The 27,377-nt window shown below is 35.4% G+C and overlaps 1 pseudogene; it reads right to left on the reverse strand.

Moving 5' to 3' along the window:
• Nucleotides 1-11,051: 11,051 nt before the first annotated feature.
• Nucleotides 11,052-24,699, reverse strand: LOC142606326 (putative LRR receptor-like serine/threonine-protein kinase At1g56140; annotated as a pseudogene).
• Between the last annotated feature and the right edge of the window lie 2,678 nt (nucleotides 24,700-27,377).

Consider the following 27,377-nt stretch of genomic DNA (forward strand, 5'->3'; position numbering starts at 1 on the left):
GTCCATGACTGCATATTATCCTTTTCATCTCAACATCACCAAATAACCTCCATTCTTTGTTGTCACCATTGAAACAAAGTAATACGATATTAATATATTCTCTTGTCGATGTTGTTGGTACAATGTTGTATTTGTATCCTTATCATTATCATTACCAAGGTGCAAACTCGACCTACTTCTACACTCTAATATCTTCTTCTCCTATACACACCTTTACTTGATTCTCCGAGTCACAAAATCAGAGGCTCTAAAGAATGCAATCATTATTGAAAATTATATATTTAACATAGCAATCATACAAATTGGGGACTCTCTTCATGGTTAGAATCTGTAAAGTTGTGATTTATAACTATGTTTTATGTTGGTTTTATTTTATGATAAAAAGTGTTGTAATTGCTTTAACTTTGTTCCTTGTATTTTGTGGGATTTTATTGTATTGGGTTTAGTATTAAGTTGGTGAAGAATCAAGCTTGAAATGAAGAATCAGTGCATTTTCGCGATTGGCTTGCGAGTAGCTCGCGAGAAGAGTATTCCGCGAAAAGGGCACGTGAGAAGCATATGATTGGAAGCTGAAGAGTCATGCCAAGTTATCAATTTTGCGAGTGTCTTGCAGGTAAGGCATTCTCGCGAGATACCCGTGAAACTTTCTGCCTGGAGGTTTTTTAAGTGTGACTTTCTTATCTTTCATCCACACTATATATACTTTCATTACCTACAAATGTGTAAGGAGCTCATTCAGCGAGAAAAACCCAAGATAGGTTTTCAACAACACACACGCCCATCTTTTAGAGAGAGAGTTATTAATCCTTAGTGAGAAATCATCCTAGCCTCTTCTCTTTCCCTCTCCTATAGTCATACCTTGAGAGGAGATTTGTACCCAAACACAACCACATCTTTTCAGAGTGTAGAAAATGTTTTGGAGATTGAGAAGTTTTGGGGATTTGCCAAAAGAAGCCGGTGAGGCTTGGCAGATGTAATTAGGTGTATTGCGGGATTCGGAAAGCTAGAGAAGACATGACTCTGTAAAGTCCGTTGGTAGCAGGAGCTTGAAGGACTCAAGTACATTGGGTAGACTAGGCTTGAAGGGTTTTTTGTTATTCGTGTACTCCAATTTTATTCTCTAGTGGATCGATTTACCACTTGGAGGGCGGCGGAGAGGTTTTTCACTGAGTTCTTCGGTTTTCTCTTCGATAACACATCGGTGTGTTATCTTGTGTTTGCATCTCTCTTCCCTACTCTTTTAGCTTTCATTTTACTACTGTATTTTGTTGAATATGGTTTAGAGTAGTTTTATTGTTTGTTCGCTTGCATTTATTCTTGTTTCCATACTTAGATAAGTTAGAGTAAAATTAACGAGCTGTAATTTTTAATTTGGGATTTAAACAAGCTCTTGTGTTTTAACACAAATCCGAGCTTTTAGAATCTATTCCTTTGATAATGGGGAATGAGATCTAAGGTACTCCAAAGGGAAGCGGGAAGCCCCTTAGAAAGACATTATGCTAGTAATGTCTCCTGCAGCTCTCTTTAGGTCAAGGATGAGGCCTTCAAAGATATTTTAGTTCCTGATCTACGATATGTCCTCAAAGAAGAGGATGGAAGTGGAGTTGTAATCGGTTCGGTTCGGTCAGTTTTTTTTATCTGGCCAACCGAAACCAACCAAAACAGTTGGAACTCAATCGGTTTCGGTCAGTGTTTGGTTTTTGCACCTTGAGTTTGGGCCAGTTGGGCCTTTGGTTTTTTTTTTTTCCAAAAATTTTTTGTTTGGGTTTTTTATTTTTATTTTTTTATTTTATAAATGCAGTATTCAAGCTAGTTGTTTATGGCCCTTTTTGGGCCTTTTATGCTCTTTGTAATTAAGCATTTTTTAGAAACCTGTTTTGGGCCTTTTTTAGCAATCTGTTTTGGCCCAAATTTAGGCCTTTCTTATTTTGGCCATTTTTGGCATTTTTTTACACATTCATAAAGCATTTTACAAACAAGAAAAAATCACAACCTGCTTTGCATTTTACATTTTTCATAACCTGTTTTTGCTCAACAACATAAATCCAGAAATACACATTATAGCAGATTCATCAAAAAAAGAATCACACCCTGTTACAGATTCATAAATATAAAAATACAACACATATCACATTCTCATTTAAATCACACCCTGTTAGAGTTTCTATTATTCTCATTTAAATACATATCACATATTCATAAATCCAAAAATAACCTATCAACATTATATAACCTATCAACAATACATTTGCACAAGCACAACCTGTCAACACAGATGATAAATCTAGAAATAATCTAGAGCAAAAAATTGCTCTAGTGCTCAAACTAATCTGTAACTTACAGGCACCCATCATATACAAACAAGATTAAAAAATAACTTGTACAAGTCAAAATAAAATAACTAGTGCAGATTTCATAACTTCATTAGTAATATGTCAATGTCCACATTTTGTCCATATGTCAATACCTACATAATGGCATTATAGCCAAAGACTCAATAAATTGGTCATATGTCAATGTCAATGTCAACATATACTATCCATATTTAATATTTGGCCAAAGACTCAAAATAAATTGGTCGTATGTCATTGCCTATGTTTAATATCATATATTGTTTATGTATAGGCCATTGTCAAAGCTCAAAATAAAAGCCCATATCTATATGTAGGCCACTATCGACTAGTGTCTAATAGTAAAACGTGTACATATCAATATGTCAAGTTGTTGTCAAAATAGAAACTAACAAAACCATATGTCATCATCAATACCACCCATCCAAAGAGCAAAGAGCAATCTTCAACCATCAACTTCAATAGGTGTTGGTGTGGACATGTCTAGTTCTGATGTTAATGCAACATCACTCATGAGTTCTACAAACAAAAAATGAAAAAAAAACATAAAAGTCACTTGTACAATAAAACAATAAATATGCCAAGAATCCAAGACATTCAGTTTTTTTTTTTTTTAAAATAATAATAATAAAGAAAGAAATAGACATGTAGAATGTACAATAAAACAATAATTTGCCAAGAATAGACATGTAGATTTTTAAAAAAAATAATAGACATGCAGAATTTTTTTAATAAATAAAGAAATGGACATTCATATTTTTTTAATATAACAAATAATAGTCATACTTTCATCAAGCTTTTCAAACTCCTCAACATCATCCATGGCAGCTCGAAGGCTGATTGAAGCTGATGAAGAACGGAGCCAGTTTTGACCACAAATGAGGGCTTCCACCATAAGTGGAGATAATGAACTCCGGAAGGGGTCAATGACACGACCAGCCCCACTAAAGGTAGATTTTGAGGCCACAGTGGATACTGGAATTGCAAGAACATGTTGTGCAATTCTTGAAAGCACGCGGTATCATGGAGAATTAACCTTCTACTAAGCCAAAATATCAAACTTATCATCCAAGACATCTTCACAACTCTCTAACAAGTATTTATCAACCTCTGATTTGGTATTTGAAGAATCAATACCCTTCAAGTGCTTCTTAAACCCATCATCCTCATTGCCTTCACATCAATCACACTAGAATCATCTCCCTCCATTGATTCACTTGGTTTTTGGCCTTGGGCTTCTAGCACTACTACTCCCCACTTGATTTTGACTATAAGCATTATACAAATCCACCAAAACAGCCTTTACTCTTTTTGCCATATTTGTAGCCTTTTGGTTCTCATACAAATTACCAAAACAATATTTAAGACACCTCAACTTGTATCGAGGATTAAGAACTAACCCTATATACAACAAGTGATTCATATTATCAAAGTTCCCCTAATACTTTTCAAATTTGTTCTTCATGCAATCAACCATGTTAGGACATATGTGTTTTACTTTTTTAGAATATATGTCATTCATTATTTATGTAATTGGCTAATTCTTTGTTAAAACGCACTTTACTTGTAATTGGGTAGATTTAGGATGAGGTTAATGCTTCAAGAAACAAGGTTTCAAGATCAAGTGTTAAAGCCATGCAAGTCTGTCTAAGAAAAAAGTTAACAAGTGCTCTTCATTAAAGCTCGACAGCTGGCTTGACAGCTGCATCTATCGAGCTTTAAGAAGCTATTCTAGCCTCGAGGCTCAACAGCTGCTCGACAGCACCTCGACATTTGTAGCTGTCGAGATTTAAGAAAAACATATTCCTAGTTCTGTTTTAACTCTAATCTATGGATGTGTCTTTAGGCCTTCTTTTCTTCTAACCCTAGACATATAAAAGGATTATTTTAAGGGCCTTCAAAGTGTGGCAAGTTGCACAAGCATTGAGAATTCCTTATTCATGCAAATTGTAACTTGAAACGAAGTTCTTGCCCTAGTTCATCTCTCTTGTGAAGAAGTTGCTGTGTCTTTGCACCATAGGGTTTTGTAACCAAGCATCTTCTTAATCTTCATCGTGTGGATGAATTGAAGAACTTTGCAGCCAACAAATCTTCTCTAGTTGGTGATTGAAATCGTGTACTGGGATCCGCGCAATTGGTTAGTCACGTACTTGGGAGCCGTGCATTGAAAGGAGAAACTGTCACTACAGAACAAGTCCAATTGGGTATTGGGGTGAGGGTTCAACTGTAGGTTGGTAAGGTACTTGAGATTCCTTTACTTGTAACCACTTGTTGTGATAATAGTGGAGTTTCGGGAGTGGTGACTTTAAAATCACCCAGTGGGGTTTTTGCCGTGTAGGTTTTCCCCATTCGTAAACAAATCACCGTGTCATTTACTTTCCGTTGCATACTTTAGTTTATTGGTGATTTGTTTGTGCTACCACGTGTTTGCATGTTAATTTGATTAATTAATAAACTTGGCTAATTAATTAATTAATCCATCACAAGGGGTCAATACGTTTTTGGCCTATCAAACCATTTTTCTCAACAAATAACCATCTTTTTCATACTTCAAGTCAATTGTGTCATGAATTGACATGGGCTCTAAAAAGAAAAAATTGCTAGTGACATAATTAGCACTCGAAAACCTTAAGGTTGCATCATAAAAAAATGTTAAGAAATTTCAAAAAGATCCTAATCTTTTCCCAATCCACATAATCCATTCCCTAAGTAACCTCATGTCTATCATTTCCTTCTTCCTTTGCCTCCTCTCTAATTGTCTTAAGATAATTTGGATCTTCTTTCTTCAAACTCTCAAAAGCCTTTTGATACTTCTCGGCCTTCTCCAACATCATATAGGTGTAGTTCCACCTAGTGGGCACATCTAAGCACAACTAACTTTTAAAACCAACTTTCTCCTTCTCCACACATAACTTGAATGTGCTTTGTCTTTGTGGAGATGATCTCACATATCGCACAGATTTCCTCACCTTCACTGTTATCTCATCCATTTCAATTAACCCTTCATGAACAATGAAGTTCAAGATATGAGCACTACACCTCAAATACAAGTATTTATGCCCTAAAATTGTTGCCTTCGTATGCTTAGTCTTTTTTTGAATAAAAGAAATCAGCCCATTATTAGAGGCAGCATTATCAACTGTAATAGTTAGAATTTGTCTATCTCCCAATCAAGTAAACACATCTTAACCGCCTTTTCAAGTGTTTCACCCTTGTGATTTTCCACTAAACGAATACTAAGAATCATCTTGTGTATTTTCCAATCACTATTTATAAAATGGACAATAAGACACATGTAGTTCAAATTTTGAATGGATGTCCATGTATCTTGTAGGGAAATTACCACGAAATTCCCAACCAGTGAGGATAAAATATAGAGAAAAACGCACGCCAAAGAAAAAAAATAATCACACGCACAAGACAGTATTTACGTAGTTTGGCAATTTGCCTACGTCCATGGAGTTGCAAGGATTTCACTATTATCAGGAAAAAATACAAAGTGTGGCTACAGTCTTTCTCACTCTAAAAAAAGACAACCATAAACCCTTCGCTCCATGGACTAAGTCTCAGAAAATCTCCCATTAAAAACCATGCAACATTATTTGGGTCGAGTCAGGTTGTCAATCGGATCAAACATAACTAGACTCCACAAAACCTAACAAATCTCCCACTTGGAGACTAGTTCAATCACCAACATTAGCCACTATCCTTCAAAAACAATCCCTCATCCCTGTAACTCATCCTCCCGTCCTCAAGCTAAAAGGCCAACTGAAGCTACACCCAACTCATTCTCCCTGCAATAGTGACACCCTTAGTCAACATGTCTGCCGGGTTCTTAGATCCACAAATCTTCTCAAGTATTACAAACTTATCTTCAACAAAGTACCGGATAAAGTGGTATTTTGTCTGTATATGTTTCAACTTTGAATAAAAAGCTAAATTTTTAGCAAGAAAAATTGCACTCTGACTGTCACTATGTAGAATGCCCATCTCTTGCTTCTTACCCAATTCATTTAAGAAGCCATGTAACCAAATCATCTCATTTCCAACTTCAGTTGCTGCAACATACTTAGTTTCTGTAATAGACAAAGTAACAATCTTTTGCAAATTTGAGGCCCAAGATATAGCTGTACCACCCAGAGTAAATATAAACCCAGTAGTACTCTTTTTACTATCAATATCACTAGCAAAATCAGCATCTACATAACCCTGTAGTTTCAAACTTGCACCTGTGAAGCAAAGACATGTATCTAATGAACCCTTCAGATATCTCAGAATCCACTTGACTGCCTCCCAATGCTGCTTTCTTGGCCTACTCATGAATCTGCTTACAACTCTCATTACATGTGCAATGTCTGGCCTTGTGCATACCATAGCATACATCAAGTTGCCAATAGTTAAGGCATAGGGCACCTTGCTCATATAGTCCCTTTCTTCTTTTGTGTTCGGTGACTGTTCTTTGCTTAGTTTGAAATGACTACCTAAGGGTGTGCTCACTGGTTTAGCTTCATACATGTTGAATCTGTTGAGAACTTTCTTCACATACTCTAACTGTGAAACCTTCTATGTACCATTAGCCTTGTCTCTAATGATTCTCATACCAAGGATTTGCTTTGCAGCTCCCAAATCCTTCATTGCAAACTGTTTTGACAATTGCTTCTTCAGATTATTAATCTCCTCAATGCTAGACCCTGTAATGAGCATATCATCCACATACAATAGTAAAATGATGTAAGAATTGTCAAAAAATTTAACGTAGCAACAGTGATCAGCTTCACATCTCTTGAAGCCAATTCTATGCATAAAACTGTCAAATTTCTTGTACCACTATCTAGGAGTTTTTTTTAGGCCATACAAGCTCTTTCTCAGTTTGCAGACTAGATTCTCTTGTCCTTGAACAATGAACCCTTCTGGCTGAATCATGTAAATGTCTTCCTCCAAGTCACCATGAAGGAATGCTGTCTTCACATCTAATTGCTCAAGATGTAAATTTTCTGCAGCCACTATTCCCAGTACCAATCTAATTGTTGACATCTTCACAACTGGAGAAAATATCTTTGTGTAATCAATGCCCTTCTTCTGCTGGAACCCTTTAATAACTAATCAGGCCTTGTAACGTTTGCTACCATCATGCTCATTCTTTATTCTGTATACCCACTTGTTGTGCAAAGCCTTCTTTCCTGCTGGCAATTCAGTCAGTTCTCATGTCTGATTCCCTAACAAGAAATCCATCTCATCCTTCATGGCTAACTCCCACTTGCTTGAATTCTCATCTTGCAATGCTTCATCATAACACTCTGGCTCACCACCATCAGTCAACAAGAGGTAATTTAGGGCGGGTGAATAACACTGTGGAGGTCTAATGGTCCTGGAAGATTTGCGGACTTCAGCTACAGGTGTACTCTGATCTACCTGTGAATCTGCATTCTCCTTATCTTCTTCACCCATTTTTTGGATAGTATTTTCAGTCAAATCATCTAAGTTGACAAACTTAGATTTATTATCTCTGTAACATCTGGCACTACAGTCGACCTGTCCTTATACATAACCTGTTCATTAAATATCACATTTCTATTTCTGATGATTTTTCTGTTTTGTTAATCCCAAAACCTATAGTCAAATTTCTCATCTCCATAGCCAATGAAAAAACATATTTTAGACTTTGTATCAAGTTTACTATGAGTATCAGAATCAATATGAACATAAGAAACACAACCAAAAACTTTTAAATGGAAAAACTTTACCTCTTTACCGCTCCAAACCTCCTCAGGAAGTCTGAACTCCATAGGAACTGATGGTCCTCGGTTTATCAGGTAAGCTGTAGTGCTAACAGCATCAACCTAGAAAGTTTTTGGTAGTCCAGCATGCAACCTCATACTTCTAGCACGCTCATTAAGAGTTCTATTCATGTGCTCAGCCACACCATTCTGCTGTGGTGTCCCAGGAATGGTCTTCTCCATCCTAATTCCTTGTGCAACACAATATTCACTGAACCCCATTTATGTACTCTCCTCCATTATCTGACTTCAAACATTTTACTTTCAAACCTATTTCTATCTCAACCATAGCCCTCCGCTTCTTAAAAGTTTCAAAAACATCAGATTTATTTTTCAGAAAATAAACCCATACCTTTCTGCTTGAGTCATCAATGAAAGTGATGTAGTACCTTGAACCTCCAAGGGATGCAACTGGAGAAGGCCCCCACAAATTAGTGTGTACTAACTCCAATTTCTTAGCCTTCGGTGTCTTGCCAGTTTTCAAGAAGCTCACCTTTTTCTGCTTTCCTAAGATGCAGCTTTCACACATGTCAAAATCAATGGACTTCAATTCTGGTAGTTTTCCTTTCGACAACAATATCTTCATCCCTTTCTCACTCATGTGACCAAGTCTGCGATGCTATAGGCTTGTATTAGTACTTGCTTCAGCAACTGCAACTGTGTCTCTTGGACTTGAGGTCATATAGAGAGTACCGGTCTTCTTTCCACGAGCTAATACTCTAGCTCCCTTTGTAACCTTCCAAGTCCCACCAACAAAAATAGTATTGCATGCCCTTCATCATTAAGTTGTCAAACATAAATCAAATTCCTCCTCAAGTCAGGAATATGTCGAACCTTCTCCAGTAACCAAACAGACCCATTGGGCAACAATATTCGAACATCTCCCATACCTATAACATCCAAGGTTGTACCATTAGCCAAATACACCTTACCAAAATCACCTGCAACATAATTCTATATGATTTCTCAGTGTGGAGTGGTATGAAACGAAGCTCTTGAGTCCAAAACCCAATCATCAAGTGGACTGTCTATTGCAAGAAGTAATGCATCCTGTACTTTCTGTTACAGCATTAGCAGAATCATCTTCATTCCTCTTCTTAGGACTTTTGCATTGCCTTCTAAAGTGACCTGTTTTCCCACAGTTCCAGTATTATACTTGTTGGCCTGATCTAGATTTACTTCTGTTCTAATTAGAATTTCTAGATTTTGATCTGCCCTGATTTGAATTTCTATCATTATCTCTGCCTTTTGACTCAAGGTTTAGGGCAGAACCGGATCTTAAGGTTTTACCTGCATCTCTTCTGCAAATCTCCTTAACCAGAATTAAATCTCGTATGTCATTGTACTTCAGTTTTTCTTTTCCTATGGAATTGCTTACTGCCATTCTCATTGCCTCCCAATTGTTTGGCAAAGAAGCCAAAACGATCAGTGTACGGATCTCATTATCAAAATCAATTTCTACAGATGAAAATTGATTTGTGATAGTGTTGAATTCATTTAGATGTTGTGTTATTGATGTGTTCCCTGCCATTTTTAGATTGAACAGTTTTTTCATTAGATGCACCTTGTTGTTTGCTGACGGCTTTTCATACATACTAGACAAAGCCTTCATCAGCTCTACTGTAGTCTTCTCCTTTACAACATTGTGTGCAACAGACCTAGACAACGTTAACCTGATAACTCCTAGTACCTACCTGTCAAGAAGAGCCCATTCCTCATCCTTCATAGTCGTAGGTTTTGTCCCTAAAAGAGGTAGATGCAATTTCTTCCCATAGAAATAATCTTCAATCTGCATCCTCCAATGCGCAAAGTTTGTGCCATCGAATTTTTCTATTCTAGACGCCTTTGCTGCTTCCTCTACCATTGCTCCCACTCAAACCTAAACCTGGCTCTAATACTAGTTGCAGGGAAATAACACGAAATTCCCAACTTGTAAGAACAAAATATAGAGAAAAAAACACACGTCAAAGAAAAAGTAATCACACTTACAAGACAGTATTTACGTGGTTCGGCAATTTGCCTACGTTCACGGACCTGTCGGCCCAAGCCTCCGCTCCATGGACTAAGCCTCAAAAAACTCCCATTAAAAAACCACACAACATTATTTAGGTCTGGTCATCAATCGGATCAAACACAACTAGGCTTCATAAAGCCCAACACTCGTTAGAGTCCACTTTGTGGGGTAGTGTCTCTGAGCCCACATGGGATTACTAGGCCAGCTCTGATACCATATGTAACGACCCAAGAAAAAGCGCTAGCCACATCTGCATTATATCTCAAAAGGACTACTCACAATTGAGGTTCCTTGTAGTTGTTAATAAAGCCCAAATCTACCTAGTAAATACCCGATGTAGGACTCATTACACACCCACACACATCACACAATCAATCAAATTGGGGCATCACAATGCTTTGATACCATATGTAACGACCCAAGGATAAGCGCTGACCACATCTGCGCTATACCTCAAAAGGACTAGTCACAATTGAGGCTCCTTGCAGTTGCTAATAAAGACCAGTTCAATCTAGTAAATACCCAATGTGGGATTCATCACACACCCACACACATTACACAATCAATTATATTGGGGCATCACAATCTCCTTCACTTAAATCCCTAACGTCCTCGTTAGGGCCCACTTTGTGGAGTAGTGTCTTTGAGCCTACACGAGGTTACCAGACTGGCTTTGATACCATATGTAACGACCCAAGAAAAAACACTAGTGACATCTGCGCTATACCTTAAAAGGACTATTCACAATTGAAGTTCCTTGTAATTGTTAATAAAGCCTAGTTCAACCTAGTAAATATCCAATTTGGGACTTATCACACACCCACACACATCACACAATCAATCAAATTGGGGCATTACAATCTTCCCCCACTTAAATCCCTAACATTCTCGTTAAGGCCCACTTGTATACTAAGGATTACTGGTCCCAGCAAAATATCCAACATTGCTAACTGCCCACATGTCTATGTTAATCACATAATATGTAGCAGGACCAAGTGTCTCATTATCCCTCTCATACACAATCCCTTTAGAAGAGGTAATCTGAGGACCACCACACTTAATTGCAAAGTCATAATCTGGAATCCAATATAAAAGAAACACTCATTAATGTGTAAGCTCAGAAAAAGGTGATAACGTTGTGCATTCATAAGTATGCTATGCATTTCAATAGTGGATGCCTGAATTCAGAAACCTAATCAATTCTAGTAATCTATTATAAATAAACTAAAATGTGAGTTGAAGATTAGTGTAATTTATCTGTAATTTGAATGTGTGACTTAGTTCTAAGGAGAAAAGGTTGACATACATTAAATACTCTTTTAATGATCACCAGTAGAGGGCTCTTGGCAGAAGTTTGACCTTGAAATTTGTTTCTAAATTATATCATGCTGCCATTATCAATTGCTGAATACCAAATTTATAATGGAATATAGTTGCCAATTTAACCCTACCAATATTCATGTCTACTAAAAGTTTGGAATACCTCTTGATTTTACTGTATCCATATCAATATTTTGTAAACATTTGAACTTTCAGCATTCCTCATAGAAACATCAATCCTGGTGTATAATTCTCTTGTTGTGTGGCCTCAATACCTACTGATGCTTTCCATTCTCACAATCAAGTGGGAGTTTTTTATTGTACTTACATCTTCCATTGCCTCGATTACAAGGAAAACTTCGTTGCAGACAGTTCAATCCTGAAGGCATAACACTAAAAGCAAGAGAGAAATACACTTAGACAAGGAATGTGATAATGTTGCACATGAAACACTAATTATTAAAGCAGATATCTCTCCTTGATACAAATTTTCTTACTCGGATTAGGTTTTCACTTGTGTAAATGAGAAATAATCTCTTGGTGATATATATGCAAATAAACATTCTCCCAATAGTACTATTAGGACAAATTGGTACTTGAAAGTCCCTCTTACTCTACTAGGCATCAAATCAACTAATTACTCTAAATATTTTTCAATGTTCTATATCAGGAGAACATAGATTAGATACTCATTTGACCATGTAAATCTCAGTAAGATGATATAACCAGGCTTTTTATTCTAATTAATAAAATGACATACTTCAATTTGCATATATTAGTGACTGATGACTCCTGAGCTGCTGGAAACTCTATTTGTCATGCCCAGGATCTCCACAAGTGAGGCCAATATTTTCAACTTCTTCCTTTTTCTGTTCAACATCCAGCAATTTTCAACTAATTTTACTTTTTTCTCTCACTTCCTAATATTTTCCAACCTTCTTCACAACAAACATTAGCCCTACCTACCCCAAAACCCAGCAACAAATCCCAAATTAGTTTGGTATCAAAGCTTTGTTGTCCTGCATCAGACGCCCATTGGTCCAAACCTTTAATGGACATGATTAAGTAATTTACATGCAAGACATCAGCTAATTGATTTTCTATGTATAATTTACTGCTAGTCAAACATTATAATTATCAAAAGTAGCTAGTTGATGATTATTTGCACTCCACATAAAATAGAAGTTCCAAAACATTTGAGAGGACAACAATTTTAAACTAGATTAGAAACAACAATTTGTTTCATTATGGTAAAACTCAAGCATTAAAATAAGAAAAGTATAGCATGGAGAAATTTACCTGCTATTTGAACTTTCTATTGTGAAATTGTTGGCAACTAAATTACTGCATGTTATACATAATAAGATCTGAATGTCAGTTATTATTTAAGAGTAGCAGGTTATAGAAAATCAGAAAAATAAATATAATATTAAAAATTTTCAAATACAGTAGTATACATATAGTTGCAAATTTTGTTCGCTGACCCAAGAAGGAAAGCTTCCCTCTAAATTATTGTAAGACAAATCACTGCAAGCATAACATAATAAGGATGTTAGATACATAATCCATTCACTTTGTAAACAATCCCCGTTCGATACTAAATTAGGCATTACTCTAGTAACACAGATGCTCTGAAACAAAATTCTAAATCCAGAACCTCTAGTTTTCCATGTTTGCTAATGATGCCATGCTTGTTTATGTTATTAGTTACACTTGGAAATCTATGTATCTCGCAAGGCATTATTCTTTTCTAGAGAGTATAAGATTTGGCCAGTACATCTAAGCCAGTGGTGATACAGAATTTAATTTTTTATGTAATTTCTTGCTTCTAAATATACAGGAAACACCCCCACCCCCTCCCCCCTAAAAAGGAAACACTTCATCATTTTACAGTAATCACTAAATTATTACATTTGAGACCAAATCTTTGATAAATCATAAATCTGTGTGTCATAACCTCCCAATGTAAAAGCATCTTCTCCATACAATTATTATAGCTCACTATATATAAATGTTCACTAAGCTCATACAAGATTTAGGGATGTGGTACTCAAGTTTTTCTATCAAAATACCATTCTAAAATAGATTAGTGTTAATAAGAGACAGGGTCATAATACCCCCTCTCGACATCAGATTGAATACAACTCCTTGTATATATATAGTAAAGATTCAAAAAAGCCTAATACATTTAATCAATAAATAAGGGAGTTTTTCAATTAAAAAGCTAACTGTTGGACACCTAAATTTTCATTTTAAATGTTTCATCATATTGTTAAAGGAAAATAATGTATTATGTACTTACACGTTGAGAAGAGATGTGCTTTTTTGTGAAGACACAGTGCCGCTTAACTTACTATTTCAAAGGAACCTGATAATGAACACAATAGTCATTCTTCAATACAATAAAGAATAATATTGGGATGTATAATATGCAATTAAGAAAATGAGGTATATTACAAGTAAGAGAGTGAACTCAAATTGAAAAGTGAGATTGGAATCAGTCCTATTATATTGTTGAAGCTCAAATCCCTGAAAGAGTAAATCAATATTATTATTCTTATGTATTGCCAACAAAGCTATTATCACATGGTTGTGTGATATATAAAAGTCGTTATCTACAAGAAGTAATTAACAATTATAATCCTTATGCAACTAGAGCTAGTAAAATATAAGCTAGATATGCCATCCCAACAAGAAAAGGATGGAGAAAAGATAAGAGAAGTTGAAAAGAAACAGGATAGATTTAAAATACAATGAAGTGACCCCTTATTCAATTACAAACAGGGTGAGTTCATTTTGCAAGCCATGAGAAACCTGATAACTATACCACGAAATTTGATCAGTATTTACCATTTAAATTTTAGTACAGGAACCCATATAAATTTCCTTTTTCAAGTTGGGGTTGTCCAACCTATTAAATAGTAGAAATGCTACTGGTTCCATTGCTTGAGCATTACTTACAGCTGTGTCAAATTTAGGTATTCCCCTATATTGGATGGAATCAAATCAGAAATATTATTATTCCTTAGCACCCTGCAACACATAATTAAACTGTCGATGTGGATATTCATAATTAGGAATCTAAAACATAGACGCTTGGGTGTTTTCTTACAAAATATTTAGAGATTTCATATTCTTTATAAATGCAAGTGAAGAGCTCCCATTTGACAAATCACTTATTCTCCTACAATAATATCACACATGAGATTGATAGCTTTACAGATTTGTAAAATACAAAACAAAAGTAAATTAGAGACGGAAACACTCACAACTCTGTTAGAGAAGTCAAATTGGAAAAAGTTGAGGGTATTGGACCTTCTAAAGAGTTTCCTTCAAGCTTCCTACAAAAGCATTTTGTAGTAGTTAATCATAAATTGTGCAAAAATACATCATTTTTGTAGACTGTACAAGTAAACACTAAAATTTTATCAATCATTACTCTTCAATAAACAATGTTACGATCCTTATCTAGCATGATTTAAAGAAACAAGGATAGAGCTAGCAATATCATCTTACAAGGTAATAAGCTTTGACCAATTCCCTATGAAGTTAGGTATCTTGCTCGTGAGTTCAGTGTTCGATGCCCACCTGAGACCACAAGGAGTGCTTCCTCACAAAATCTTATCACAATTTTTTGTTTTTATATTTATCATTATGTATATTTTAGAAAGTTTGCAATTGAAAAAAGAAGTAGTAGGTTAGTTCTTACATCTTCTATAGGCTTTTTAAATTAGCAAGTGTTGAAGGAATCTCACCAGTAACTCCAAAACTATCAAAGTAGCTATCAAGGTAATGAATTTACATGAATCAACTGATATTTGATATCCTATCCTTAGCACAAATAAAATTTATGGCCTGTTTGGAAGTTTAGAGAGGGAGGAGAGTAGTGGGGAGGAGAGTAGAGGGGAATGATTATCCTTTACTTTGTTTGGATGTTTTTAAAATTAGTAAAGGGGAAGGAGTAATTAGCCCTTCCTCTTATTTGGATGTTTTAAAAATTAGGATGAAAAGGAGGGGAAATGATTTAAATAGACAAATTTACGCCTATTTGAAATGGACTTACAACATTGGTCTATAATTAATTTGTTAAATTAAATAATTATTTAATTAGTATCCTCATTCCATCAAATACCCCTAATAAAAGTATAAAACTACTATTATTAACTATTATAAAATAATTTTTATTACCTCAAAAAAAATTATAATAAAAATAAAAATTCTTCATAATATCTACAGTTTCCTTGCATTTCTCACCAACCAAACAAAATTTTCAACAACAAAAAATAAATTTCACGTAGCAAAATGAAACCAGAAAAAGAAAACGTACCTGATTGAGAATATAGCTCTTGCCCTGGCGAGCGCGACCGTAGACAGAGACAATGCCGATGGGACCCTTAACGAGTTGGAGCGTGACGACGGCCTCCGGATCCATCCGAAACTTTCCTTTCTCATCGGTGTAAACGAGTCAGATCGGCCTCGCCTGACCGGTGACCGGCGACGCAGAAGGAGAGAGAGAAGGAGATGAGGAAGATTGAGGAGAAGAATCAGAAGAAGAATTGTCTCTTCCTTTGAAATACTTCAACATCGTTGCCTTTGATTTGGTTTGTTACTGCTCCACCGTCCTGTTGGAGCACGACGAGTACTTGCCGTTGTTGTCGCTCGTTGCGTTGATGGAGACCAAAACCATCAGGATCGTTGGTTACCCAGAAAGTTATTTTATATAGATTTAAAATAATGCTACATATTACCTGTTTGGTTGCCTAGAAAGTTGGAGTAATAAAATTCAAAAATTTCAAGTTATTAGATGATTATTTATTATTTATTTTTTCATTTTTTTGGTCTTTTAATGGTTTTTAGCAAAAACGACATGGTTGTTTAGCTTCATTGTTAGTGAAACTGTGAGATTCAAATTTTTTTTTATTCACCTTAAATTTTCTCAAGAAACAAACAAAGATTATTTGTATAATTGGTTTGTAATTTTGTTAATTTAGAAAGAGTAAATTGGAGAATTCATTTGGTTAATAATTTAACTACTCTACTCTCCCTCCAAATCTCTCCAATTTGGGAGAATTAAAAATAAGGGGTTAGAGGTAGTTGAAACCCCTCCAAACCCCTCTCCCTCATTCCTTAAAAAACTTCCAAACAAAGTAATTGAATTACTCTCCCTCCCTCTACTCTACTTTACTCCCCTCCTTTTTTTAACTCCCAAACAGGTTGTTAGTAATAACAGTTAATGAATAAAGACAAAAGGACAAGTCTCAAGCCATCATTAGATTATTGTTCACGTTGCTAACTTGTCATGAGAACAATTTTCAAAATTTCTCACGGTAAGTATCTACAAATTAAATATCAAATTCAACGTGATTGTTGGTACCAAATCTCTGCAATAGCTGTACCATTTCCACCAAATCATCAATATATATATAAAAACAGAGACCTCATTGTGTGAGGGTCTAAGCTTTTGCCAAGTGGCACCTCCTATGAAGTTTCTCTACAATTATCCAACTCTCCTATTAATTGACTGAGTTTACACCACAATTCTCTCTCTTCTTCATGTCTTTTAGTATAATAAATGTTTCAATCTTTTTTTAATAAAAGGGATACTAATAACTAATGAGATTGAGATAGATAATCTTTTAGCATTTCTGTTGCCTAAATCACACAAATCTATATCTTTTATTTACTATAATCATTATTATTTTATTTTATTCTATGGGAATTCTTTTTATTTTATGGTAATGAATTTACATACAAACATCTCATAAATAAAGTCTCCCTACTCCGTTAGTCTTTTTTTTTTTTTTGGGTACGACAAGTTTTTACGTTAGTTATATAAAAAGTTTCTGCCTTTATGATTGTGTAGATGCATTAATCATAGCTTGCCTCCAAAATGACATTTTGGTTTTTGCCCTTTTGTTTTCAGATTATTTACATTATCAATACTCTACTATAATGATTAATGTAGGATTTTCTAAACCTTTGACTCCCCAACCTCTCTCTCACGCTTTGCCTTCCCCTCTCAACTTTGATTATATGCCTCCATTCTCTTTCTTTCTCTCTAAAAAAAAAACCTTTAATAGTTAAATTTCCTAAACTACTACTACTCTCAAATTTTGTTTCCATACAATTTTTTAAAACACCAGGCCAATGGAAGAAACCTATTGCTCTTGTGATCTTTTGTTGTAGCCAGTGGCTATCCATTGCACATTAAGTGGCCTTGACATGTATGAGTTCAAGCTATCTTTTGTTACTTTCAAAAATTCATTTCTTCACTTACAATCGGTAGGGTTAAGATCGTGAGATTTTGTGTTTTGCTATTTTCTTTTATAGGTTGTGTTATTGTATATATCGATTTCAAAAGATGCTTGAAGTCTAGAACTAAGAAGTCGATAATTGTTTATTTAGTGTGAAGGTCTCATTGTCATTGTCCTTTCAAGATTGTTTAATCTTAGCATATGGCTTGAGTAGATTGGTCTTTTCAAAATAAACAAAAGCTAAACTTGCTGTAAATCATAAATTGGATTATAGGGATCAAGCAGTTATCATCTAGGGTGGAGGGGTTTTTTATTTTTTATTTTTTTTATTTTATTTTAAATATAAGATATAAATTCTACTCTAGCCAAATCTAAATATATATGTGTGTGAATCTCTCTCTTGGAGACTTAAATCCCCGCCCTTACTCCCCATATCTCATAGGCACTTATACTTGTGGAGTGACCATCACACCAAGGATGTGCGATGGTAGGGTGGAGGGAATTTAGTCAATGGCAATTGAATTTGCAAAGGAAAAACAACACGACTATTCAATCCGCATTCTTTAGACTCCAAGCTTCTTTCTAGAGTAAGTCTCTTGATATTTCAATAAAGAAATACATATTGACTTCTATATGTTGTGTGTGCTTTCTTTTCTATGAATTTCAATAATCTATGAATCGATGATTTTAGCATTTGGTTCATTAAGGCTTTTTTGCTTAATTCTAAATTTCATCTTTATTTCATTATTTTGTTTAGCTTTTGTTACTTCTTATAATGAACTCATTACTAACAAAGTCTATCACAATTATGGTATAATATATGTACAACATTCTCCGAACTTATCTTACATAAAACATTGCAATATTATCCGTGCATGGCATGGGCAACTTACTTGTTTCTACTAATAGTGACTAACTCTATCATGTAAAATATATTTCAAAAAATTATGACTATTATTTTTTTTGTCCTGGGATAAGATATATATAGTCTTGCATATGCAAAAAAAATTGTTATATAGCATATAAGATTTGTTGTCACAAAGTTGTTAAGAACCTTATAGATCAACTGGTTGATGCTTTTTAATGTTTTTAAAGGAGACATCTAAGGTTCAAATTCTCTTCCCCCCAACTATCAAATTATCAAAAAGTTTTGTTCTCACAAAATTCTAATTATCTTTAGCCACATACATGATATTAGAGCATCCACATTGGTGGAGCCATAAATTTAGTAATATGGCTCCACAAGTTACTTTATCTATCTTATCTTCTCACTTTACAAAACATCTAACATCGGTGGTTTTATTTTAGCTTTGAACACAATAAAATAATATAAACAACACAATAAAATAATATCTCCACTATAATGAAATATTATATTCACTACAAAGCAGTGTGAACACACAATTTAATAATACTTCTTTTTTTTTTTTCTTACCTATGAGCTACAATGCACTGTAGTCTGTAGTTGTGGAGCCAAATTATTTGGCTTTGGCTCCACCAATGTAGCCATAAATTTGCATTTGGTGGTGCTAAAAATAGTAATATAACTTTTTAGTCTGTCTCACCAAACTATAAAATACAATTAAATTGATTTTAGAACGGACACTGAAAATGGAAAGCTATATTAATTGTTCTAGAACTTACAGCTGTTGTAATTTCACTAAATTCCCAAGCTCCAATGGGAGAGAACCGACGAAGTTGTTCTTCGAAAAAGACCTACAAAATTAACAAGTAAAACAATATATGAATTATAAACGAGGATTTGATTCTCTTAGGCGTAGATCATCAAGATCAAGTATGTGAAATGAAGAATTCTAGCCCAACAAAAAAGTAATGTGAAATGCAGAAAACATCAAAATAGGTGTACAACTGCATCTGGGTGACTACTAAATTTATATTTTTGTGAAACCCTTTTTCATATATATTTAATGGGAAGTTACACTTGCATCCTGTGCACCTTGAACCTAAAACCTTATCCTCCATACTATTTTGAGGGAGGAGGAAATGCCATTTGAGATAGACGTCATTCAAAAAACCCTTCTTCAAATATATTATAATAAATAAATGGTTGTAGTTGAAGATCACAAGTACCTAAAAAAACAAAGAACAACACCACCAAGATGCCACATAGATGACTTACAAATTTTGAATGAGGGAAACTTACAATGAAAATAACTCAGTAAGATTTCCAAGTTCTTTTGGAAGTGTCCCGGATAATGCATTGATGCCAAAATTCCTAATTTATTAAACATAAGAAAAAACAAAACCGTTAACTAACATTAGATTTACTATGTCCTATGAGTTTCATATCAAAATTCAGTTAAGGCTTACAAGTATTGCATGCGAGTTAAATTGCCAATGGATGCAGACAGGTTACCTGTCAAGTAATTTTGGCCCAAATTCCTGTAAGAAATGTTGGAAACTTAGCACATTTAACAGACTAATGGAAATGAACCATCCTGGAAAACTAGTACACCACATATAGTATAAATTTCAATTGGTTAACATAATGTAATACAGTTTCAAGGTCTAAGTTCAATCCTATCTTACACGAAAAAGAAGGTATCAATATTCATGCAAAAAGCAAGTAAACAAACACATAAAGAAGAAATCGTACAGATTGAAGAGGAAAGTCAAAGTCCATAGTTCTTCCGGGATTCCTCCAAAAACACTCATGGCATAAACCTTCCTGAAAAAGAAAATTTCATAATAAAATAAAAAAAAAAATCAACCATGAAAAGAAAGATTCATATACTGAAGATGCTCGAGATATTTTGAAGTATAGGTTCTGTACTATTACACACACCATATCTTGGCTCTTTCCAAGTTTTGCAGAATTTCCAAAGATTTTTAATTTTAAATCCAAAAAAAGAATTATATGAAATTAACTTGTGGGTTGTTAAGTGAGTTCCAATTAGCTTAACTCGTAAAGTTTCTGATAGTTGAATAAGAAGTTAAATCCTCGCCTACACTAAAAATTGATTGGTATCTTAATTTAATAATAAAGAGCTAATATTAGGAGAATACGCCATAGGTTGAAATTTTCTTTTTTTTTAAAAACTTATGGATTGCTAAAATTGTAAGCTTACATTAAATGACTGCTAAGGAATATTAGTAATTAATATCATACACTAGTTTTTTACAGGAGCAATGTTTACATATAATGATGAGTTGCCAATTAATGGCCATATAGCCTAGTGGCATTCCACTTTTTCCTTATGGGATTTGATTTGTGGGTCGAATCCCCTTAACTTACACTTTGCAAAAATAATACATATAATGTTAAGGCCCAACCTGATTATCCTTTGCAAGGATTTTGTTATATATTTTTTGCTAACTGGCATTTCAACTAGTGCTTGTATATCCCCCTCCAAAAAAAAAAACTAGTGCTTGTATACTCCAACGGCATAAAGTTCAAGGTTTTTTTAATAACTAATTTAATTGGAAAAAATAAGACTATTTCACGCAAAAAAAAAAAATTGCAGAATAGACATGAAGTAGCCAAAAAAGTACAAAGAAAACTAACTACTATGTACAAGAAAGAAGAGAGTTATAAACATTAAGGGAATTCCTAGATGTGAGTCCTCAAGTTTGAGACCAATCAAACAAAGCGTTTACAAAGGAGATCAAGGCAAGGAGTTGATCTCTCAAGCTCTCCACAATTTCAGGTTTAATTTGAAACTTTAGGCGTTGTTGGTGCAAACACAATGATAATGGAAATAACACAAAGAGAAACTGAATAATACTTCTGAATTTTATTAATTTAAAGAGAGAAATTACACAACACTATTTGGATTGAGGTGCAGCCCTCGCCCTCTTTAAGGAGGTTTAAGCCCTTAGTTGGATAAACTTTGTAACCGGTGCAGACCGTCTTTGATTTGTCTTCCCCAGGATACAACAGCCCAACAAGTGTCGTATGGCTAAAACAACCTCTGCACAAAGTGTTCAAGCCCAACGCTCTACCAGAAAGAACACCCTTTCTTTGCAAGAACCTCTCTATTTTTTTTTAGTGTATACTGCAGTTACTTGGATTGGGTCTGAATGAGTCTATTTATAGGCTCAATGGGCCTCACAAAATTATTACCCAAATTAATCTGATTAATTAGGTCCATTATTTTTATCATCAGAATCTGCCCACCACCCTTCAACATATTGCACCATATTAATGTTTGTAATCATAACCACTAAAGGCTCTTCGGTTATGTTAACCTGCGGGACAGATTCACGATTCTGAAATTTGCAAAATCGAGCAATATGCCCACTCTTGCCATAGACAAAACAGGATCTATTAAATTGATCTTATGAAGGGGGTCCTTGGTTCTTATTGTAATTTTTATTCGGGTTTCCCTTTCCTTGAGGTTTATTATTATTTTTAAAGGCTCTTTTTTTAGGCTTCAATTGACCATTTCTAGGAAAATAATTTTTGGGCATATTATTATTGGCTAAAATAAGGTTTACCTTTGTGGTGGAATTACCATTGCTCTCTTGTGTCATGAGTGTATCTTGTCCTCTAGCCTCCTCCTCCACACAGATGCGTGTGATCAAAGTCTCCAAGGATGTCTCATTTTGTTTGTGCCACAAAGTCTTTTGGAACTCCCTCCAAGATTGTGGTAGTTTGTCAATTATGCCAGTGACCACCAAATTGTCTCCAATTTTTATGCTTTCGGATCTCAATTTTGCCACAATCATTTGGAAAACTTGTGCTTGATCCACCACCGATTTTCCATCCACCATTTGGTAACAGAAAAATCTACTAGCAGCATACTTCTTTGCACCTACCTCCTCGATATCAAACTTGCTTTGCTTTCCAAATTTTTTTGACAGAATTGTAAGTTGTATCATAATAATCATAGAAATGATTGGCAAGACAATTCAATAGATAAGAGTGACAATTATATTCATCTTTTGTATACTTATCTTCTTTTTCTTTTTTTTATGGAGAATATATTCTTCCTCACTCATCTCATCGATAGAAACCTTTGATGGATTCTTGTCAGTAAGGATGTAGGCGACTTTGAGAAGACTCAAGTAGAAGAGGACCTTCCTTTTCCACCTCTTGAGATCTCCAAGTAAAAGGGTTTGTTGAGATCTCCAAGTAAAAGGGCTTGTTGAGATCTCCAACAGGCTCATTTGGTTTCTCTTGTGTAGGCTCCATGTATTGAATCTCCTTAAAATTGTTGGTGCAAACACAATGATAATGGAAATAACACAAAGAGAAACTAAATAATACTTTTGAATTTTATTAATTTAAAGAGAGAAATTACACAACACAATTTGGACTGAGGTGCGGCACTTGCTCTCTTTAAGGAGATTCAAACCCTTGGTTGGCTAAACTTTGTAACTGGTGCAGACCGTCTCTGACTTGTCTCCTTAGGATACAATAGCCCAACAAATGTCGTATGACTAGAACAACCTCTGCACCAAGTGTTCAAGCACAAAACTCTACCAGAAAGAACACCATTTCTTGCCAAGAACCTCTCTATTTTTTTAGTGTATATTCCAGTAACGTGGATTGGGCCTGAATGAGTCTATTTATAGGCTCAATGAGTCTCACAAAATTACTACCCAAATTATTCTGATTAATTAGGTCCATTATTCTGATTTAATGTGTGTTACAAGATTAATTGTTGGATATTAATTTGATGGACTGGAGTTACACGATTCAAGTAAGAGGATCCAAGAGGCTGATTCATTTCCATTTTTGATACCTTCACCTTCACCTCCCCTTTACACACGTATCTAGCCCAATATCTGAGACAGTTCATGTTAGCCCATTAAACACCACAATTAAAAAGAATAAAATAGTTTCTCTCATTTTCAATGTGGGATTAAACATTTTCATTAACTCCTCATCTTCCATATTCACTCCCACATCTTTAGATTTATGTTGTAACATTTATTCATTTTAATTATTTAATATTAAAATGCCCCAACAGGCTTTAATTTGTTAATTTTGGAATTATAAGATTTAGTTTGTGACTTTTTAAAGTGTAGGGTTTAAAATGTAATTTAGTAAAAAAAATATTCAAAAGAGAGACACATAATTTAACCCTTGGGTAGCGTATATAAATTGTAAGTGCAAAACTTAGATACAGTTTATATTGCTTAAGAGTGTGTTATGTGCAGTAAAACTTGTCTCACCATTCTTTAAAAGTTACCACGATTTTTTACTTTTTAGTGGAGTTTGTGGTATGCATTTGTGTTAAAACCTTATTTTCTCTCCCTTATGTGTGTGGTATATGTTTGTTTCTCAAAAAGAGAAAATGGATACGGTTAATTTCACATTAGGTTCTTTGATTAAATTCAAAGCACATGGTTGCATTGAGTAATGAAATACAAATAAAATTATATTTGTTGCATTGAGTAAGCAAAAAAAGCATTAAAAAAAAAGAGGATATAAAGAGATAGACACGTACAATTGGGTAATGTGGCAAGTAGTGCTATTATTAAACGAACAGTCGCAATTGATCAAGGGGTTGTGGTTTGGGTCATCGAAAGTGGTGGAGTCGATGGCTGCTCCACTGCATGGTTCCTCACTTATATTCCATTGCTTTGAATTTGCTGAGATCCCCCATTTTTGAAATATTATATTCAATGCTCTAACTACAATCAAATTAACAGTTATTGAATATCATTTTGATCATAATAATAATGATTTTGTTTGAGTTAAACAAAACCATTAAGCCAGTCATTGATAAATTTTTTTGATTAAAATGGGCGAAATTATACTGTTAGCGTTGGAATTCAATTTAGTAAAATGCTTTTAGTCCTTGAAGTCTCAACTCTCAAATAAGCGCTACCACTTCACAAAATATACTCATTTTCTAATTTTGATAGACCAATATTTTATTTTGGTCTTCAAATATTTATGGTGTATCTAAAAAATAGATACTTAAAAAAGTCATACTTAAAAAAATCCATCCCAAAAGAAAACAAAATGTTATGTATTTTAAATAATAATAATAATAATCATTCATACCCATCATAGTTTCAACTTTCATACATACATACATACATACATATATATATATATATATGGGGGTAGAATGGTCAAAACGCATATTTAGGCCTTGGGCCTGATATTGGTGGTGTAAGACTGTCCGAGCAGAGCTTTTGAGGCCCACAAGTTAGTTTTTGCTGGAAAGGTTGATGAGGTTGTTCGAGGAGAGGCATCTTCTCGGCTGAGTCCAGTAAAGATTGTATGACACGTCATGATGTTTGGGGAGAGAATTATGGAAGGTTTGGTGAGTAAAGATACGTTCCATATAGTTGTAGAGAGGAAGAACATACGAGAAATATCAAGGAAAAGGCTGCTACCACCACATTAAAGACTCTGCATCTACCTCTCTGGCCGCATTAATGGGAAAATGACCTCTGAACAGTAGTGTTCAGCCTCTCAGCTATTGTTTGAAGATTTCCAGAGGGTGGTGGATGGGACAAGTATCTAATGGGGTAATTTGTGCTACACATGGAGGATAAAGGGAAGAAGAAGAATGATACAAAAAAGAAGAAAAGCATTAGAAGAAGGAAGTCAGAAGAACAAGAAAGAAAATAGAGAAAGAAAGTACTGTACACTTCATCTTCAATTTTAGTCTATTATTCAAAGAAAGAAAAGCAATATAAGACTTCCTCGGCTTACGTTCGAGGAGGACTTTTCATTATTTTTACCCATTGATTATGTGTATTGTGGCAATCTAGCCCTCCATCTGTTGTTCAATATCCATAAGACCTAGGTTTCAGCCCACTCTCTACACATTTAATTGTATAAGGCCTTTTGGGCTTGAGCCCATCACGTGTTTGGGTCTGAGTACAAATTGTGCACTTACAATTGGCGCCGTTTGTGGGAACCTTGAGTGAAAGGAATTGGAACACTATGGCAGGCTCAGGTCCGCATCATGCAGAGTCTTAGGGGTCCCAACGTGAGGATCAGTTCCAATGTCTCAAACGTGAAAGGGACCGAAAGGGTAGTGTACACATGGTGTGCACCAGTGGGAGTCGTTCGCGTGGTGGAAGCAGAGTCCCCCATGAAGACGATGCCAAGGCCATGCAGAAGGTTATTGATCATCTTAAGAAGAAGTTACGCCATGCAAGACGGAGGAGGACACCATCTCTTTCTAATTCTTTTGAGGGCTCCCAAGGCAGTAGTTACAGGCCAAGGTCCAAAACTCCTCCTAGTGAAACCTTCTCGTATGAGAAGGATGATCTTCATGGTCGTAGGGATAAGAAATCTTCCTCTAGGGGCTTGGGAAACGATGCTATGAGTAGGGCGTTGCACCAGATCTCCAAGTCACCTTTCACACGTAGGATCGAAAGAGGAGAGCTTCCACGACGGTTCCCTCAACCTACGTTCACCATCTATAATGGCAGAACAGACCCAGTGGAGCACGTGAGTCATTTCAATCAGAGAATGGCGGTACACTCTAAGAATGAAACTTTAATGTGCAAAGTCTTCCCTTCTAGCTTGGGACCCGTTGCTATGAGATGGTTTAATGGTCTCAAGGCAGGTTCTATTGATTCCTTCATGAAGCTTACTGGGGCATTTGGGTCTCGATTCATTATATGTAGTAGAGTTCCTCGGCGTTTAGACTCATTACTGTCCGTGGCCATGAGGGAGGGAAAGACCTTGGAAACGTATTCTGATAGATACTGGGAAATGTTTAATGAAATCGATGGCGATTTTGATGAAGTGGCGATCAACACTTTCAAGGTGGGCCTCCTAACTGATCATGACTTAAGGAAATCTCTAACCAAAAAGCCTGTACGGAGTGTGCTTATGGATTGTAATGACGAGTACAAATGGGTCGGGAAGGCAAAGGTTATCCCTCAAGAAAGGAGGGATTTCAGGTCGGATAGATACAATAATAATAGGCCAAGGAGAGATTTTGCTGGGCTATCTGGTTCAGCCATCCCTCATGCAGTCAACACTGTATTTTGAGAACCGGTACATCAGTTGATGGAGAAAATCCAGAAGGAGCCATACTTCAAATGGCCTAACAAGATGGCTGGTTACAAAACAGAATCAGAATCTCATTTGCCAATATCATCAGGACGTAGGTCATACCACCGAGAATTGTCAGACACTATGGAACCGTTTGGAGCAGTTGGTTAGTGAAGGGAAGTTGAAGCAATTTTTTTATCACCCTAATGGACGAGGAACTCATTTAGGTTTAATCAATCAAAGGAACAACTCATCCTGGCCTCCCTTGGGAACAATTAATGTCATTTTCGCTGCTCCTGACAGGACTGGCTACTGTCCTACTAGGGTGATGTTTGTGTCACATATCCTCGCCGAGGAGTCTGGCTCAAGGCTGAAGAGGATTAAAGGGAGTACTCCACCTATTTTGGGCTTCTCGGATGAAGATAAGGTTGAGACCATTCAACCGCATGATGATGCTCTGGTGGTTACACTAAGGATAGGGGTTTTGATGTGAAGAGAGTGATGGTTGATTAGGGTAGTGGTGCTGACATTATGTACCCTGACTTGTTTAAGGGGCTTAATCTGAAGCTCTAGGATCTTACTCATTATGATTCGTCGTTGATAAGTTTTGAAGAGAAAGCTGTCATATCAAAAGGATAAATTCGTTTGCCTGTGCAATCAGGTCCAAAAGTGGTTGATGTGGATTTCATCGTGGTAGACGCTTATTCCCCGTACACGGCCATC

The sequence above is a fragment of the Castanea sativa genome, chromosome 8 (genome assembly GCF_040712315.1).
Source record: "Castanea sativa cultivar Marrone di Chiusa Pesio chromosome 8, ASM4071231v1".
NCBI classification, from domain to species: domain Eukaryota; kingdom Viridiplantae; phylum Streptophyta; class Magnoliopsida; order Fagales; family Fagaceae; genus Castanea; species Castanea sativa.